This window comes from Talpa occidentalis, unplaced genomic scaffold, assembly GCF_014898055.3.
Source record: "Talpa occidentalis isolate TD23 unplaced genomic scaffold, MPIMG_talOcc4v2.1 talOcc4.8, whole genome shotgun sequence".
In the NCBI taxonomy this organism is placed as follows: Eukaryota; Metazoa; Chordata; class Mammalia; order Eulipotyphla; family Talpidae; genus Talpa; species Talpa occidentalis.
In genome coordinates this window covers 4,442,516-4,458,106 of record NW_023605194.1, presented here as the reverse complement: position 1 = coordinate 4,458,106, position 15,591 = coordinate 4,442,516, and positions in this window count along the sequence as shown.

Genomic DNA, 15,591 nt, shown 5'->3' with positions numbered 1-15,591 from the left:
GCCCTGTCAGGAGGAACCTCAAAACGTGATGCCAGAAAGAAGGGACGCCAGCCTGAACGATTCCGTTTATATAAAATGTCCAGAATAGAGAAATCTAAAGCAATGGGAAGTGGGCCGGTGTCACCTGCTGGGCAGGGACAGGGATTAATGTACACGGGCACAAAAGGATCTTTCTGGGGAATGAACATTTTTCTAAAGCTGCTAAAAATCATCGAATTATATACCTGAAACAGGGAAGCTCTATGCTGTGTGAAATAACCCTCAATAAAGTAAAAGAATAAAAATGTGGGCAACATCATTTCCAGGACTGGTCCATAAACACCTCCATGCGCTCTACCCCAGTCTCTTTGCTCAGGCTGACGGGCGTGGGCACTGGTGAAGACGGGGCAGGAGGACCCAGGGGCCCTTAGTGCCCAGGGGGAGGAAGCCAGTCGCAGGCATGTGCCGTGTCAGAGCGAACCCAAGGCTCCTGGAGCCCCCACTTCTTTGGCCCCTGTTGTCACAGCCCCCGGGGTTGTCACAGCCCCAGCTTGTACAATTTGCAGGGACAGTCCCTGCACAACTATGCAGGCTTCACATCCCCGTTCTTCGGCCACACCAGCGCTGAGTTGCATTTGCTGGCCTGAAGCTCTCTCATCTGTCCCCATGACCAGCCTCGCCACCTCCGCCTCACCCCTGTGTCTCCAGCGGTCCTCAGGAACTTGATTCCGTGCAGAGCAGGGGTGTCGGGAGAGGCTGACATTGTGACCCAGAAGGTAGGCTGTCTCCGACAAGGCTTGGGAGAAGGAGCTGAGGGGATTGTCCCTGTGAGTGTCGAGGGTGTGGGGCTGAGCCGTGGGGTGGTAGTTGGGGGGGGGTGCAAAAAGCTTGGGTGTGGGGCTGCACCAACTTGGTGGGAGGTGTAGGCAGAGCTGAGGTCCTGGCCTCCCAGCCCACGGGAGGGTATGAGCAGAGAGGGCGCCCAGTCCCCTCTGAAGCACCCACCCACTTCCCCTTCTCCAGAGTCAGGAGGGTGAGAGCAGTAGGAGTCTAGAACACTCTTTGCATCATAAGAGACAAAAGGTATTGACTCTTGGCCTGGAAGAGGTTTAAAAACAAAGACATGCCTGTTACCTGCAACCAGCAAGATGGATTTTCAAGCATCCTTCTTGAAACAGAGGAGGAGGAAAATCCTGGAAAGTTGCTGAGGCATAAGCAGTGACAAATGGAAGCTAATTTTATGAGCCCGTTGTTACTCATTGAAGGTGTTTTCAAAGTCTGGGGCATCATCTTCATTTAGTGCACTGGTGCTGGCACTGCCGGGCTCCGAACTCTGCCGAAGCCACCCCCTCATGCGGCACGACTCCCTCCCCGCTCCCCAGCACCCCTTAGACAGCCCTTCTCACACCTCACCTACCTTTCTGTGGCTTCCTCCTGCTTCACCCCCCATTGCCTGCCTCCTCCAGCTCCCTCTCCACAGCCTGCATGATCCTTGAACCAACATTTATAAACAGGTTCTGCTCTTGCGAACAACCCATGAAGACTGCCCGGGAGAAAACTCCTGTCCCTGAGGGGCAGTGTCACCCTGTGAGTCGTACAGGTTGTGCACTGTGCAGGTGTAGGGGTGCTCCTAGAAGAGTGCGGTCCTGGCCCACACACTGTGCCCAGCGGTCCTGAGTGCAGCATGAGCGACTTCACGGTCTTCGGACCCCCAGATCTCTCTGCCCTCACCTGTTACCATCTTTAACGGGCACCTTCTGTCTATCCATGGAGACTCCCCAACCGTGCAGCTGTGTGCCTCCAGGTCTTCCCACACTGTTCCTTCTGCCTGGACCTTCCTTACCCACACACTTCCCATTTGCCCTTCGAAGCTCAAGTCAGCCTCACAGCCTCCAGGAGGCAACCTCCACCCTCCACCTGTCCTCCGTTTCTGCCCCCAGGCCCCTGGTTGCTGTTATTTCTCAAATATCCGCATGGAAGCACAGACTTCCCTGCATCAGAGCTCCCTGCAGACAGCTGGCAAGTTCCAACTTGTGAGGTGAGGTTTGGCCTGTCCCTGGAGGACGTGGGGCCAGGAAAATAGCTGACAAAATGCTGAGCAAAGTCAGAGAGAAATTGAGGCCGAGGCCAAGGCCAGGGCCCTGAGGCAGGAAGGCTGAAAGTCAGGCAACTGGAAAGGGGAGGAGAGAAGGTGGATTGTTGTCAATATTCACTGTCTTTTCCCGCTCCCTCCAGCCATGCCCCTCCTCTCCCCCGAAGCCATGCCTAGACCAACTTCCCCATCTCCACTCCGGGCCAGGAAGACACCTGCTAATTCAGCCTGGTCAAGGGCCCTGAGTGGCAGAGGTAACACGGGCCAGCCCAGGAACGCAGCACCACTACCCGTGGGGGACCGCCCAGGCCTGGGGTCGACCCGGCGAGGTCGCCACACCAGCAGGCCCGAAGAAGCAAGGTCCAGCACGCCTCGAAGCAAGGCTTGGGACCAGCTCAGCTGAGACTCAACGTGCTCTCGTAAGACCTGGGTGCTGACAATGAACCTCTCATGTAGCACAGAGAGGTTACCCACAAGATTATGGGGTTTCCCATAATCAAGGAGACTAAAATGCGGTCACAAAGATCCCCTAAGAGCCACTGGAACCACTCGTTCTGCTCAGAGGTTAAAATTCCCAGCTGAGTCTTGCAGACAAAAGGTCAGAATCATCGTATTCTCAAGAAAGGGAGGCCGGTTCCTTCTGCTCACAGATGCCTGCTGAGAGGTCAGCCAGGAAGGCCACACCTGGGGGCAGTGGTGACTGGCTCAGTTTTATTTTACTTCTTGATGAAACTGTTTGGTTAAAGCTTTGCGTTCCAGGCTAGGTTTCTAAATCTTGGGCTTCTTTTTCCTGTTAAATGAGAAACAGACCATTGTGGAGGCATTTTGTCCCGCGTATTAAAGGCAGACACATCCAGAGAAAACAAGTGAAAAGCAGACATAACACAGGCCTGGTGCTCACGTACACACGCACAGCTCGTGGCCCTGCACCAGCCAGTTCTCCAGCCGTCGTGATGCAGAAGGGCAAGTATTTCCCAAATCCAGCAGAGGCATCCCCGACTCAGTCCTTTATTCCAGACCCTTCTTTGGTGTGAATTAACTAGTTCTTCCCTTTTTGTATTTTGTTACTTGCCAGTTGAATATGATCTGTAGTTAAATGTACTGCAAAAAGTGCATGAGGGCCTCCCTGGTGGCGCAGGAGGTTGAGCGCAGCACTATGAAGCTGTCCGCAGCCTCTGCAGGGCCGGTTCAATCCCTGCTGGCCGCAGAGAAACCCATATGGTGCAGCAGACCACTCCTGTCTAGCCCGCTGCTCCCCTCAGCAGTGTATTTCGTCAGTCTGCCTGTTCTGCTCCCTACTCTGTCTCTGGTGAATCCTCTCACCCTCCCTCACATCTGGCCTGTACCCTGGTTCTTGTATAAATAAATAAATCTTAAAAAAAAAATAACTTCAGGACCTCCCCAGTGGCGCAGCGGTTGAGCGCTGGGTTGTGAAGCTGCCCGCAGCCTCTGCAGCGCCGGTTCGATCCCTGGCTACTTCCCGGCCACCAGAGGAGGGTCCCACATGGCGCGCAGACCTCTCCTGCCGCCCGCTGCTCCCCTCAGCAGTGTACTTCAGTCCTTCTGCCTGCTCTGCTCCCTGCTCTGGCTCTGGTGAATTCTCTCACCTTCCCGCGCTTCTGACTGTACCCAGTGCTTGTATAAATAAATAAATAAATCTTAAAAAAAATAATAATAACTTCAGTCTGGAAAAAAAAAAAGTGCACGAATATACAGAATGAAAGCAAGGGGCGTAGGGTCAGAGATGCCCAAGGTCAAGAGCCTCTATTGATGTCCCGCTCCAGCCTCAGTGTTCTCACCTCTAAAATGGGCATACGACTATGAGACTTAAATGAGATGATGTCTGCACAGGGCTCTGGAGAGTATCCAAATAAGCATAAGATATGTAGTGTCATTGTTTATCAGCTGGAGAGACTGAGTGTACCACTTTCCCCAGAGAACTCAGTTTCTCAGGCTGGAAGAATCTTACAGACCATCTAGTTCAACATACCCACCCATCCCCCATGGAAAGATGAATTTGAGGGGTAGGGGGCTCCCGAAGACCGGGCAGCAGGGAGGTGGGAGTAATTCTTATTGAGCACCTACTGTGTGCCAGTCTCCGTACTCAGTGTCTCTCCTGCACTCAGACTCCCCACGGCCTGGTCTTCCTGCTTCAGCTCAGGAACCAGGGCATGAGCCCGATGCTGTTGCGAGTAACAGAAGCCCACACCACCACCGCCGCCAAGCCAGCAAGTAGGGGGATTTGTCATAAAAACATGAGGTGATTCATTGAACTTGAAGAACAAAAGGAAAATCATGCTCTGGAAGGACCAGAACCAGCTGTGCCCCTGGGGACCCGGGACATCTCCAGCTGCCCGGGTGCATCTGAGCCATCAGCTACCAGATGCAACACTTTACAAGAATCATCTCATCTGATCCTCCACTCCAGGGTGGTGGCTGGACTTGGCTCCCTTTCACATTGGGAAACTGAGCCACAGGCCAGGGACTGGCTTGCCAAGCTTCCCCATCCAATCAAGCCTGCACCACCCAGGGCACCCAGCCACCCCGGGGCCGGGCCACCCAGGCACAATCAAATGAATGGGTGAGTGAAGGCACCCCCATGTCTTCTGCCCACCTTGTTTCCCTGATTTCTCTCTGCTCAAGCCCATCTTGAGAGGTGCTGCAGGGGGCATTGTTGCCCCAGCCAGATAGGATACTGACAAGCAGCTAAGAGAAAGGGGCACAAGGTGAGGGCCGGGGGTGCTGTGCTGGGGAAGTCTGACTCCCAAACCATGCACCTGGCCCCAGACACAGAGGGCCCCACTGAAGTGGAAATTGGGGAGAGCGTGGGGTAAGGGGTCCTGTGGAAAGGGCGCCTGTGCTGCCCCCCCCCGGGTTCTGTCCCCCAGAGCAAGCCGGACACCCCTTGCTGGCCATCGACACTTCGTCCTGGGCACTCACGGAGCCTCCCAGCACAGGTCCCTGGACCCCAATCGGCAGGGAGCAGGAGTCCTGCCCCCTGCACCGGCTGGGTCTGCAGCCCCCAGCGGTTTCATGCCCCGAGGATGTTAAATTAGGACAGCTGCCTTTCAAAGGCTTGGAAATTCCTCCTCCTTCTCCCTTTCTATTTAATGAAGCAAAGCAGATGGAAAAGAGAAAACTCAAAAAGAAATGTTTTAAGAATAATGACTCTTTTTTTTTTTTTTTTGGTTAAAAAAAATCATGCTCATTAAAAAAAAAAAAAAATCCAGATCCCTTCAAAGTTAAGGGAGGAAAAAAGTACCAAAAAAAATAAGACTCGAGAGGGCTGTGGTTTCATATGGCTGCAGGTTTCAAGTTTGACTTCTGCTGGGCACAGCGAGGGGCAGGTCCCCTTCAGACCCGGTTACTGGTGCCATTACTGGCCTGGGCCGGGCCTAGAGTGCCCGCTTCTGTCCTGAGATGTAGTTCCAAGGGTCGCTGACTGGATTCCAGAACAGAAAGAATCTGCGCCTGCCACGGACCCTCTGAGCAGCTGAGCCTAGTTTCTGAGATCTGTCGTTTCATTCCTCATGATTCTATCGACAAAGGACTTTCAGCAACTGTCTGCCCCTTGCTAAACAATGCTTGTTGCCTGTTCACTGAAAATAGCCTCAAGGACGGTTAAAGAGTTGATTCAATCATCAAAGTGAAGATTCGAACTTGGGAAGCCGTCTGACAGATGTCCCCTGTGAGAGCTGTTCCTGTAAACACAGGCTGAATTTATTCGTATAGGTAGGAAGAGTGACTCGCTGGCATCAAGAATGTAATTATTCTTTTTTTTAATTTATTTACTTACGCATACAAGAGCTGGGGTGCAGGCCAGAGGTGCAGAGGTGAGAGGGCCCACCAGAGACAGAGTGGGGAGCAGAGCAGGCAGATCCACTGAGAAACACTGCTGAGGGGAGCAGCGGGGAGACAGGAGAGGTCTGCTGCGCCATGTGGGTAGCTCCTTGGCCGGGGATTGAACTCGTGCTGCAGTGGCTGGTGATAGCTTCATAGCACTGAGACGTAACCCCTGTGCCACCAGGGAGGCCCAAGAATGAAATTATTCTTGATAGAGGGGCTTCTAGGTCCAAGCTGTCCTGACCTAAAGATAAGCCGATGCTGGAGAAGGCCCTGCAGGGCTTCGTTCTGTCTTTCCTAAAGCAAGCGCTACAAAGATGCAAAGGCCGGAGCCCATTATTAAATCTTCTCGCTCTGGTCCCTTGGTGTCCGTGGAAGTGAAAAGACCGGCTTTACCTCAGGCAGCAGAATCCCTACTAAGTTCACGCCTTAAGTCCGTGGAGGTGGCTTTGCTCTCGTCCTGCTGGACCAGGGGGACCAGGGCCTCGGGTAACTCACGGTGTGTTCACGTCCTTTACACCCCAGGAAGCTCCACGTCACATTGCTTTCTTCTCCCAGCCTCAGGCACAGGATGCTGGAGAGGAGGGGGGTTTTTTGTCTGTGGCCACAGGTTTTGCTGTTTGCGGATTCTGCCCCCGGCGAGGCGGCCAGGAGCTCGCCCGGCTGTCCCAGCTCTGCTCGGCGGCCGTTCCTCCCGCGCTGCCTGGAGCACCCAGGCCTTCCTCCTCCTCCCGGGCTGCCCTTGGCCGCGTTCACCCTCTCCTCCTCTTTGGAAGCCATGTGTCTTTTCTCTCTCGTGAAGCTCCCCTTCGCCACAGAGCTCTCTGCGTCTTTTTGTGGGCAGATTTGTTTAGCCCGATTTTGTCCACCTGTATTTTCCAGGATTTCTTGTTCTGGATGTAATTTCTGCCTCTGGGCATTTTATTTCTCTCTTCCACCTGTTTCCTAAGCTCTGTCACCTTGCCTTTTGTCTCTCTCATCTCTTTCAGTCGAAGAGCCTCTTTCTAGAAGCAAGCGGAGATGTCCAGGTTGCTCCTCCAGCCCATCCTCTGTGGCGTCCCAGGCTGGGCCTTCGCCCCCCGCCCAGCTAGGCCTCTCTGGAGCGTGCGTCTCAGCTGACTTCTCTCCTCTTGTTTTCTTGCTGCACTTGAGCATGGGCTGCAGCTGGTTCTTTTCTGTGAGTGACTCAGCTTGAACGGGCTCAGCAACCTTCTGGAAAGCCTGGCGTGGGGAGGAGCAAAGGCATAAAACCATCACCCATGACACCCCCCCACCCAAGTCCTGTGCCAGGACAGAGGGTGGGTCAGCCCCCGCCTCCAGCCGTTTCCCTGGCGTGGAAGATGGTGGTGTTGTCTCCCCGTCTTCAGCTCCAGCAACTGGGTCCTCACCCCGGGTCCTCACTGGGGAATTACAAGTAGTGTGGCGGGGGCAGGGGAGGGTTCTGTTTTGGCCACTGGCTTGACAGGCTGACTTTTCCCACAGATGAAGATGCTACATTAACAGCTGAGGACTTGCTTGGGGCTCTCAGGCAAGAACAGGTGACCCAGAGCCTCAGGCTGGGCCACAGCCACCTTATTGACACGGAGGAGATGACTAGAGGTGGCTCTGTCACGTGGGAGAGGTGGTTCTGTCACGTGGGCCCATGGGCCTCCCTGCAGCCAACTCTGGCTCTCTCCAAGCCCGGCCCTGCAGATGCCACGCCCTCAAGCCCTGGCCTGCCGGGGGATATTAAGGCCTCATGCATCTCATTGCAAAACAGATCCAGAGATTCCTTGTCAAAACCTTCTCCTTTTCTAAGTTCCCTCTTTCCCTTGGCTCCATCAGTCACGTCCACCCTGATTCCGGTTGGCTTCTGCTTTGCGGTTTGCAGTTCAAGTAAATGATGCTTTTCCAGAAAGAGATGGCGAGCCTTTCCCTCCCCACCCAGAACTACTGCTGGACTGGGTCACGGATCCCGTTGTTGGGGCTCAGTCCTCCAGGAGGCTGTGTAAATGGTGTTTTTCTCCCCAAAGCAAGCACAGCTCAAGAGAAAAGCCATCCAGCTGAGAATGTGGTGGGGGGGCCTGCTGTACCCCCACACCCCCCTTGGGCATGGCCTTTTCCGGCATGAAGAGCTTGCAGCCCGGGGTGCTGAGCCCCAAGCAGACGGGAGGGTGGGTGGTCTCAGACCAGGGCTCGTTGCAGAACCAAGATTCCCAAGGGCCCGGGGGGGTTGGGAGGCAGGCTGTGGGGGGCCTCTGCAGACGCCTTGTTCCATGGATGCTTAATGAAAAGTTCCACCAGGGCACCTAGGGGGGAGGGAGGGCAGGCCCTGTGCCCACCTCAGCTTCACCCAGGCCCCGGGCTGACACTGGGGTGCCTCAGACATCATCCAACCCCAAGTAGATAGGACACCCGGAGCCACATTTCTTGGGGGCTTGGCAGCAACTTTGATTCATGACAACCGATAAAAAACTGCATCCCCAGGAGGGGCAGGTCACCCCAAGACCACGACACTTGGTGGGCCAGGGAGCCTCACCTGAGAGCTGTTGGACCCTCATTTCCTAGGGGAGGCAGCCTGAGATGCGCCCCACCCCCAACACACACACACATCTGCCTTCGAAATCTGGAGCCAATCCTAGATGCCGAACCCAGCCTTGGAGACACCGCCCCAAACCCTCACTCGCACACCCCCCACACAGGTCTACGAGAACGTGGAGGCTGATGCCTGCTTCTCAGAGCTCTGACCCTCCCAGCTGGCCAGGACAAGCGGGAAGAAGCACAGGGGGCAGCTGGGGGTCTCTGTGTGCCCTCCATACTGCGCAGCTGGAAGTGGTTAGCCTCCCTTCTGTGTGCGGAGACTGGGCCCCTAGTATATCTGTGAACACTACACTTGCCCCCCCCCACTCCCCGCTGCCTGCTGCACAGGTTGGCCTGGTCACCCCTCACTCACGGGCACCCACACCGGCGTCCCTGTCCTGGCCCTGTTCAGGCAGCCCCTGCCCCAGCAGAGCCCAAGGCCACCCTTCACCCTGCAGCGCCAGGGGCCTAGAGCCCCGCGGGATGAGATCTGGGCACCCTCCCCTCCCCATGCCACACAGTGCACTCTCCACTTGGCTCCCACATCATCCAGAGGCCTCCTGCCTCCAGGCCCTTCAGGGGCTTTGTTGGGGAGCCAGGGCTAGAAATGCTGGCAAGTGAGCAGCAGCCGCACAAGCAGGCCCCGGGGCCCAGGGTGGGAAGCCTGGGCTGCGGCCCTGCTCTGCAGCCACCTGCTCTGCCAGGGCCAGCGACCTAGTGGCCCTCCCCGCTCCCCCGACCGCAGGGGCCCGTCCAGGGTCAGGAAGAAGTTAAGCTAATCATCTCTCCAGGGCCAGGCCCCTTGCACCTTTGTGAGATTAACATTTCAAGGGATGACAGTGAGTCAGAGGAAACCAAACAGAACAAAGATGATGAAGATAAAAAGCTTTGGCTTGGAGTCCCCTCCATGCACACACCCGGGGCTCCCCCCATAATAAAAGTCGATTAAAATCCTGTCAGAGGTGGCAGATCAACCCATATGGGCCAGGCAGAGCAACACACTGTCCCCAGAGGCCTGCGTTGGCAAGAAAGGACTTGCCAGCATGGGGTGAACGTGGCAGGGGCCTTGCAGTGACCTCAGGAGCAAACCCTGGCCTGGGGATGAAGCCAGAAAAAGAGGCCCAGTTTCCCATGACCCAGAGAGCCGCGCGAGCCACGGGCATCTGCCCTGCCCCATTCAGGCCCTGACCGCTCGGCCCCCCTCCCAGCCCTGGCTCCGCTCCTCACCTGTGCCCAGGCCGTGTCTCTGGCGCGCTAAGAGGATTTGCCTAGCTCTGGGAGCTTCTGGAATCATCTGGAGCCATAAATAATTTCAGGGTTTCCTTACTTTCCCAGACTCTGGGGCTGAAATTCAACCTCTAAGCATTTAAAGAAACAGCAGGAAAACTCAATCCCTTTTCCTTCCGCAGCACATGGGCAAGAGCTTTACAGATTAAAATCTCCTTCAAAGAGAATACAGGGCGCCAAGTAAAGGAGAAGCCGAGCGATCCGGGAGGGGCAAGGGGCCGCCTCTGATGGGCTACGAAGCCTGGAGCAGGCAAGATTCTGGGGGGTGGGGTGGGGGTGGGGGGGGTGGGCCCACCCGGCCGCAGACAAACCGCCCAGCCCATCTACTGAGGTCACAGAAAGCTTCTGGCCGGAGAAAATTGTATCTATCTACCACCTACGGACCTAGTCACCCCCCCATCACCCCCCCACCACCCACCCGTCCATCACCATCTCTCTCACAGGTTATGTAACAGGAGCTCTTCTAAGCGCTTCTCGAATATTAATTCCTTTGATCCCATTTTACAGATGAGAAAGCCGGGGTGTGGAAGCCAAGGCTCTAGTGGCAGCACCAGGAGCAGAGCCAGGCTGGTGGCTGCACTTCTCTGCAGGAGGGTGTGGCCCTGGGGTGGTGGCAGGGCTTGAGTGGACCGAGGGCCACGGAGCTCTGAAAGCACAGCAGGAGGGAGGGAGCATCCGGCCCAGTCATCAGACCTCAGCCCAGGGTCCCCGGGCCCCAGCCCTCAAGACACAGGGCCCCAGGACCAGGGGGCAGGCAGGGCAGGAGCGACGTGGACCCACAGGGGCAGGCGTTGAGGCCCTGGGTGGGTTGAGTTCCCAGCCTCACCTGCCAGGAAGGCCGGCCCTCCCTCAGCTCTGGCTCCAGCGCATTCCCAGAGCCAGCCTGCCCTCTGCTGGGCCTGCTGGGACCTGAAACCCACTCAGCACCCTGGGAGGCTGCTCAGACACCCCTTGGAGACCCAGACTCATCAGCCGGGAAGTCACAGGCCACAGAGTCCACACAGCCGTGCTGTCCCTGCATGTACCCCCTGCTTGAAGCACTTGCTTGTTTGTGTTGAAAGGGAGCTGCCGGGGACGTGGTAAACGTGTGAGGAGCATGTTTTTCTCAGCTGTGGGCAGCAGGGAGTGCTGAGGGCCACGGCCCAAAGGCTAGTGCCCAACTCCCCGCCGCCAGCTTGTCTGGGTCAGTCAGCGGTCCTCGGGTCCTGCTGAAATGAGAGAGCCGTGACCGCTGCTGTCTGTCCTGAGCAGGGACCTTGGGGTGACCCGCCAGGCTCAGGCTTCCAAGGCCATTTGGAACTTCACGCTGAAGACCCCAGTCCCCCAACCCTGGACACAGTTTACCCCAGGCCCTCGCGGTCAGGAGAGGGGCTGACGTTGTTCAGAAGGCAGCGGGGCCTGTCTGCCTGGCCCACGCCTCCCCGCGGCTCGGCCACAGTTAAGGGCAGCCGGTGGATTCTCGGCGCTCCTAGCCCACCACTGCCCGCGCCCTCTCTGACCCAAGAGAGTGACTAAGGCCCAGAAGCACAGTCTCTGCGTCTGCTCGGGGCCCAAACTCAGTCAGCGGTGAGTGCTCAGCCCACAGTCCGGCTCCCTGTGGCGGCTATCACGGGAGCATCCCAGGGGGATGTCGGGCCAGGACCCCGGGCTCCTGCCCAAGTGGATGGGCGTGGCTGGCAGGACCTCACACCAGGTGGGCAGCAGCATTCGTGGTGTCCACCTGGCCCTGCTAGTCGCCTGAGGGCACTGGCCAGGCCCTGTCAGCTCGAGCTGTGCTTTCTCTTCTGTGAGTGCGTCGCCGCCCCGGCTCCTCACCCTTCCAGCACCCACACCCTTTGCTGGGAGATGTGCGGGGGGCCGGCATCCTGCTCCCCCTGACTCCAGGCTCCACCACGTGACTTGCTTATGCCAGTGGGACGTCGGCATCTCCCTCACCGTCTCGCTCCTCAGCCTCTGCCAGCAGAGCGTGCCCAGGACAAGTGTCGGAGGCTGAGTGGGCTGGGGAGAGCCAGGCTCGCCACCTGGCCCACCTGTATCCACGCTGGGCGAGCCCTGGCCAGGCCAGGAAAGGCCTGAAGAGTCCAGCCCGAGTCACTGACCCACATGACCCCTGCCCCGGAGCCGGAGGAGTCAGGTGGCGGCCGGGAGCAGTGAGGCCAGAGGTACTGGCGGAGCAGAGCCTGACCGGCTGGACGCGTGCAGGGGCTGCCTGCTCTTACCCCGTGGTGTTGGCTCTAGAGCCCCAGGCGAGCATGTGTCTGCACGGATGCTAAGAACGTCACTTATACGAGCACATTTCAATTTCACCACAACCCTGTAAAACGGGCCCGATTCGCAGATGAAGAAACTGAGGTCCGTGTCCCGTGCACCGGGCCCGGCGTGTTAGGTGTGTTTCTCTCGAAGCAGCATTTAGACTTGGTCTAAATTAATAATGTAATTCATTGGTCATTTAATACGGTCTCACCAAGCCAAACCACAGAGAAGGAAGACGAGAAAAAATACAACAAGCGGGGAACGGCAGCTGCCTCCCGGCGAGCACTGATTTGTTGGGGTTTCAAATCCAGAGTTGATCGTGATGCGAGCTGAACGCGCGGGGATGAAGTGAGTTCTGAGCTGGTGACAGGACTTTCTGGTCCATGTGAACACGGGCGGGATGACACCAGCAAAGCCCATATGCTCGTCACGGCTGACAGCCGCTGACACCCCGGCACGGACACCCAGCATCGCGGGGATGCCTCCACACAACGAACATTTTCATGCTAAACGCCCCGAACCGGTGAGGGCCCATGGCAGGGGTGGGTCTGCACAAGGCTCTCTCTGCTGCCCCAACTCACTCCCCGAGATCTTGACTCCAGGTCCTGCCCGGAGAGCCCACTCACAGACTCCTCACAGACGCCCCGGTCACGGGGGAGGCGGGAGAGCTGGGTCCAGCCTCGGGGAGGCCACTCCTCCAAGCAGAGGCTCCAGCCATGATGCTGACCTCAGAGGAACCACCTTGGAGCAGCCCATCCCTCCTGCCAGGCTGGGGGCGGCCACTCCCAGCCACACGCCCCCACCCAGGGATCCGCCAGGGGGCAGCACCCAGCATTTAGAGGGGAGGACCGGCTCTCCCGAGGGCCCATGTGTAGGAAGGGCACCCCGACTCAGTATGGATTTTCTTTCCTATCCCTCTGCCCAGAACAACAGCGCATCCATCCCCAGTGGCCTGGAGATGCCGTCTCTGTATCGACGCGTTAAGAGCGCGCCAGTTCTTTGTGCTGTTATCATAAATTAATGCCCCGCAGAGAACCCTTGTCAGATAAATTATTGGCAGACAAATTTCAGTCTCTGAGCAATCATTTTTATTTGCTCTACAAATAAAATAAAACACCTTTGGGTGCTAGGTTTTGAAATGTTTACTTTTGCACTGACTTCAATTTTTTAACAAGCATGTATTAGCTTTCATAAGGCCAATACGAATTAGTAACAAGACGGAGCCTTTCTAAAAACTCTTCACACAGCATTTGACTGGGTTCTATAGCTGGTGACCGATGACAATTCCTGGCTTTAAAATTATCCCCTTCCTATTTTTACATTGATAGATGGATACACTGTGTATCATATATAACAATTATATGTGTGTGTATATGCTATATATACTAATTATATACAACAACTTACGTGTATAGATATGTTTCCAGGCTCAATAACCTGGAAGACTAGCTATTGAGCACCACTTCCCCCTAAAAACATCTAGAAATACTGGTAAATAAATAGGCTTGGTTGGGGTAACAAATAGGCCCCCCAAAACACAATGGCTCGAGTCCAATAGAAACGCAACTGTGTTTGCGGGGAGCTTGCTGAGGACAGTGGGAGCTTCCTGAGCACAGGGCCGGAGTCGCTGCAGTTTTTCCTGGAAAGCTCTGGGCTGCTTCTGAGCAACTGGCCTAAGGGCCAAGATCACAGAGAGAGAAAAACCAGGGAATGGCGAGCCTTGTTCTGAAGCTACTTTCCTGCTCAGAGAAACTGGAGATCCTGGACAAATGGCAAGGGTAATAAAGCCAAGAACAATGGGGTTCCAGTGGGGCCAGGCAGGACCCAGCAGGGTCCCTAAGGAGGTCCAGATGGGCTCTACCAGGCCGCCCTGGGAAAGTGGGCTGAGGCCACCTTGGATGCAGTTCCTATTCAGGCCACACGGGGGCGGCACAGGGCCGCTTTTAGATATTGGGGGGTTGGTGGGGGTGTGTGGGGTGGGGAGATCCCAAAATCCCGGAAACTGAAGCGTTGCAGTCCCTGTCCTGCCCCATCTCCACACACCTCTCTGCAAAGCGCCTCAGAAGCCTAAGCAGCTCGGGTAAAGTGTCGAAGAGACAGATGGGCAGATCTAAAAGGGCCTCTTGAAAGCCAAGTTCCCGCCCTGGTAGTGGCTGAGGCTCAGGGGAGTTAAAGAGCTTTGCCCAATGTCATCAGCCCCAAGCACCCCAGTTCAGTTCTCTCCCAGTTCAGCTCCCGGGAGCCCAGTTCAGCTCTACTTACTGCTCCCTCTTAGGAATCTCACTCCTCTGCTGGGTGTCTGTCAGGGCGGCAGGGGTTGAGGGGGGGTGCCCCCAAGCTACCCTGTCTGGATAGGAGATAGAAACACACAAACGGCCACAACCATGGGTGGAAAGCGGCCGATGCCACCTGGGGTGGGCAGAGGCTAAGAAGGGAGAGACTCTAGTGTGTCAAGAGGTGGGAGGGAGGGAGGAAGGAATCCAGGAGGCCATCCTGGAGGAGAGGGCAACCCCTGAACTTGTGGGGTGAGGAGCTGACCCCCTGCAAGGTGGGAGGGTGGCACGGGTCCTGGCAGAGGCAGGGAGGCAGAAAGGGGTGCGAGGGCGAGGCGCCCACTCCTGTGGAATTCTGCAGAGTCCCAGTGGCCGGGCAGGCTGCCTCCTTGGCCTCCGCCTTTAGAATAGGAGGTTGCTTGGTCTCGGAATTTTCCTGAATTCCAGTGTGCTGAAAGTACAGAAAATGGCAATTCCCCAGATTATCTCATATGGACGTGGGAGTAAACACATGGTCTCCATGGTGACTGATTTGGAAGGGCCAGCGGCCCCTCCAGGACCTGGAGGCCAGTCCTGTGGAGCAGAGCGGTCACTCCCCATTCCTCGGCCATGACTCAGCCCAGGCGGAGGAAGCAGGAGCTGCCACAGGGGGCCCTTATGGACCCCAGAACTGGCAATGTCAGGGGCAGCCGGGAATCTCGGTTCTGAGATACCCTAAGACTGTGGGGCAGAAGGAACTATCTGCTCAAGCTCCACCCCCAAAGTGTCATCGCTCCCCCTGAGGGCCAGAGGCACCCCCAGCTCTGCAGCCTGTGTGCGTCCAGGTGGATGCGGGACAGAGAAGGGCACCCGATGGGGGGCAGGGATGGGGGTGCTGCCTGGATCAGTTCAGCTGCTTCCACAATGGGGAGGACCTCGGAGTCACCACCTGCCCTGACCTCAGCCCCCCGGGCCTGCACTGGCCACCCAGCCCAGGCGCCGTCCAGTCTCCGCCCCCACCCACTCAGCTCCACCGACCGCGGGGAGGTCACGCACCAGCTCTGCCCCTGAATAGCTGCGGGCCTGGGGTTCGTGGGTCGGCCCCTCTGCCCATCCCTCCAGCACCCCAGGGGTAGAAGCAGAATAAAGAGAGAACCTCCCTCTTGGGGTCGTGGAGGGGGGTCAGGGAGGCACACGTAGGTGCGCTCAATCCCGTGCCTGGCACCCGGCACGTCACCCTGTCACCGGGGAGGCCGCTCCCAGGTGCCTGCAGCCGTGCTGCCCACCCGGGTTTGTCTCTGCGCGCCAGGCTGAGAGCGCCATGTC